Genomic DNA, 4,150 nt, shown 5'->3' with positions numbered 1-4,150 from the left:
TGAACCTGATCCTTCACAGGACAAAACCCTGTTCTTGCAAAATTGGAACCCAAAAGCTATCAACTGAGGTTGTAGAACCTGACTAACATATCTACTGATGTTGTACTGTTATTTATCCTTATCTTTCATAGACCAAGTTGCTCCCAAAATCACTCAACCACAGCCTGCAGTGGAGATCTCTGTCCATTTCCTGAACACAGACCTTGTAAAAAAGGAACCCAGAATAAAGTGAAAAGCTGCGGAAGAATATGTAAAATATGTAGCTAAATACCAGAGGAACCATAACAGATTCTTTTACTTTATAACTGCAGTTCCTTTTATCAATAGTTTGAAGAACCATGGTAAAGGAATGTGTTTCTCTTCCAGGCAAATTCACTATTTGCATCACCTTCTCACACTTCTTTATCAGGTGATGCAGCCTTTTCACTCCATCTGTTGTTTTTTGTTCCTGACATGTACCTGGGCCACAAACACACACACACAGTCACCTGGTGCATGGCAGGATATTGTCCCCCTCCTCCGTCCCCCTCATTCTGGCAACCTGTCTTCTCCTTTTGTTCCTCCTTATGAACCAACAGCCACACACACACACAGGAAATCTGAGTATAATACAAAATGATTAAGAATCAGTTATGTCCTCTGGCACTGAATGTTTACACAGCTCAAATACATGAGAACGGTGCAGGAAGGTAGAGTCAGAAAAAGACGGGGACTGTTTTATGACCCCAGTCCAAATGAAAAGACCTTGGCTGGTTTATCAGTCTCTGCCTGACACAGGTTACTGTACACACCTTTACAGTCAGCAGGCAGCAGAGGAGGAGGAGGAGGAGGAGGAGCGAGGGGAAGAGTGCAAGCAGAGGAAATCTATAGAAACTCCAACATCACCTTCAAGCCAGTGCACTACATTCACATGAACTGTGCAAACTCCCTCTCCATCTGAGGCTGCAACCATGAACCTAATTAGAGCAAATCTCTGGCTGTCTGACCACACCATTACTTTTCTCTCAATCCTCTCTTCCTCCATCTCCCAGAAGAGTGGGAAAAAAGGAGAGAGGAGAAAACCATAAACCACCTACTGAGGCACTTCACAAAGGTGTAAAAGAACACACATATTCCCTGAGTAGAGCTTTATTAATTAGGCCTCGGCTTTTGGTGGATGGATAAGCATCTAAGGACGGTTGTGCAATAACTACAAGGAAAGCAAAGCAAAATTCTATCTTTTCTTAAAACATAAGAAGGTTGTTTAAAGCCGTATACTATATCTATAGCTCACTTTTTTTGTCTCTCTCTCCACAAAATATAGAATCAGCCAAGGGTAAAATGAGAAGTAGTAAGAAAATGAAACCCCGGCTTGTACTCCACCCATTCTTTCCACCTCACCGAGTCTTTAATCTCTTAAAACCCAAACAAATTTAGAGGATAAGGCAGACAGTACCCTGGTCGGGTTTTTAGAGGCAAATTAGGGCAGAAGGAGGCAGCGTTTAGCAGCTATCTTTGTTGTGTTTTTATGCTAAGTGGCAGAATACTTTCACTTTGGTTACATGAGAGCGAGACAAGTGTGCACACGAAGGTGAAACCTAATAGATGTTGACACAGAGTCGTTCACGTGAAAGAAACACCATATTTCAAAGGTCAGCACGAGATTTACTGGTCACATTCTTGTCACTACAATTTAGTGTTAAGCACAAGCTCAAACATAGCCTTAATGTATAAAAAAAAAACTCCTGCTCCTACTCTGCTGCTGCTATCTCAATAAATGTCACACTTCCTACTTTGTTAGTTCACTGCTCTGCAATTTTCTTGTCATAATTTCATTTAAGTTAGAATATTTGAAGATTATAAAGCATCATCTGAAGACAACAGGGAACACAAAAGGAACCATAGTTCAACACATCACCAAAAGTATTTTACTATCCATACAGGGTAAATAAATTATTACAGGTGGTATTGCTATATGGTGTGCTGCATGCACTCTAGTGATGCATGGTAGGTCGCATGTTGCTAAGTTTCTATGTTGTGTTGCATTCGTAGTCTGTTCTGCTGTAGAAATGTTGGATTATTCCCCAACTGTGATTCTTTCAGTTTTTCTCCACATTTCTAGGCCTAGATCTTTCTCTGCAGACTGTTTCAAACCGTGTCAGTCAAGGTTAACCCTGTTCTTACCGTGGAATATAAACTACTGCACATTATGTAACAGTACATCCTTTTCACAGTAAAGGAGTAGAAAGCTCTAATCAACTGTGTCGCATTTTACTTCTGCCTACAACTGACGAAAGGCAGAGAGAAGTGATGAGATTCCAGCAACGAAGAGTGCACGTGTGGAATAAAGGCGTGGACGATGTGGGGTGCAGGAGTTAAGTGCAGAATAGATGGGAAGGAAGGGGCAACAGGAAAGGGAGGGAGAAGAGGAGAGGAGATGAGAGACAAGAAATCATTGAGCAGCAGAAGTGATGACACAGCACATCCATCTCTGTGACAGGTGTCTGATGTTGCTCCTTTATGGAGGAGGTAAACTAACAGAGAGGCAGCTCTGCATTACACTGTGATTATAACACACTCTCCGTCTGCCTATGACAACAGACTCAAACACTTCAGCTGATGAACTAAGAAAAAATATGACTGCTGCATTAGTAAGATATTGTAATAAAAATCTGTAAACAATGATTGACGGTCGATGTCTAGACCACCGTAGCATTTCTCTCTGTGATTACAAAACCGGAGAAAATAATATGACGGCTTTTGGAGCATAAATCATAATCATTCTTTTTTTTCTTTAAATAAATAAACCTTTTACTTTGTCTTCCACTGCCTGCCTGTTTATCTGTTGCTTTTCCCTCAACAGTAACAACCATTCCACACCATGAAATTAGCCTGCAGCGTGAACTGATATTGAACTAATCTGCTCTGGTGTTATCACCATTGTTTAGCTTTAAAAAAATCAATGTGCCTGAAACGACGTGCTGCGTTATATAACACTGGCAAGTCATGAAAAAGAGCCTTGAGGCTGCTAGATATTTCCACTACTCTATAAGAAGTCAATTGTGATGACATGCATGCTGACAAGGAAAAGAACGCTCAAGAGCAAAGGAAACAAGATGGAAACTGCAGCAATAAAATTATGTACAAAAATGTACTGGGCAGAGTGTGTTAAATTTATAGGAAGTAGAGTAAATAACACCTTTAAAATAAAAAGGGTGAAAAGGGTAAAAAAAACAAAAAAGCAGAAAGAGGGAGGAGGTGCGGAGATAGTAAAAGCAATAAAATGAGACTCATTTTCCTCGATGGGCTTCAGTCCGTATATGGTCGGTGGATGCGTGTGTGTGCGAGAGGAAGAGAAATCTTCTGTGTGAATGTTCCCACTGAGATCCCTGGAGTCCAAATGAGTCACATCATTTTATCAATCACCCACTTACAGTTCAGCTGTAGAGACACACACACACACAAATGTGTGTATGTGTTAGTGTGTGATCTTGTGCATGTGAAACCATACACCAAACTAGAGCAGGCCCACACACTCTCACACACTTTCACCCACTGAAAAAATAAAACTTCATACTTTGCATTTAAACTTAGATAGTAGATAAAAATTGTTAAGGTTAGATGGATTATGTGTTAGTGTCAAAAACAAAATAACTAACATTTTCTCACCACCAGATGGTGCTATAAACACAGTTTTTATGTACAACTAGTCCTTTAACTTAATTTACATTTCACCATTAAAAGATTTAGACAAATTTAGCTTTTGTTACTGGCTCACTGTACATAATAATACACCCACCACTCACTACCTCTCACGTTTTTCTCCTTCTTTTACTTAAGCAATGTTCAGTCAATGCCAGCCTTTGAGATAAATTACTGCCCCCTACTGGAGATGCCTTCAGCAAAAAAACATTTCCACTCAGAAATTGCATATGCGACGAAAGAGCACGAACTGATAAAGAATAGATAAGAACATATGGTTTTATGATTTTTACTAATTTTCACTCTACCTTTAATGACATCAGTTAAATGGAATAAATACGTTTTAGAATCAGCCTCGACTGCCTTATAAAAAGGAATACGGAATATTAAGATGGAACACTGTACCCACTACCAGTTTCAAATACGTGCGTAAATTGCGTAATTTCTCACTTTTACTATCCAGATACAG

General features: G+C 39.8%; 1 protein-coding gene across 3 annotated transcripts in view; it reads right to left on the bottom strand.

Annotated features, from left to right (window-relative positions):
* dtnbp1b (dystrobrevin binding protein 1b) overlaps positions 1-4,150 on the bottom strand; it is a 25,547-nt gene that overhangs the window by 20,542 nt on the left and 855 nt on the right. The window lies entirely within an intron of this gene.

The sequence above is a fragment of the Cynoglossus semilaevis genome, chromosome 18, assembly GCF_000523025.1.
Source record: "Cynoglossus semilaevis isolate Cse_v1.0 chromosome 18, Cse_v1.0, whole genome shotgun sequence".
Classification (NCBI taxonomy): domain Eukaryota; kingdom Metazoa; phylum Chordata; class Actinopteri; order Pleuronectiformes; family Cynoglossidae; genus Cynoglossus; species Cynoglossus semilaevis.
The sequence above is the reverse complement of the archived record's forward strand: the minus strand, read 5'-3'. Positions and strand labels throughout refer to the sequence as shown.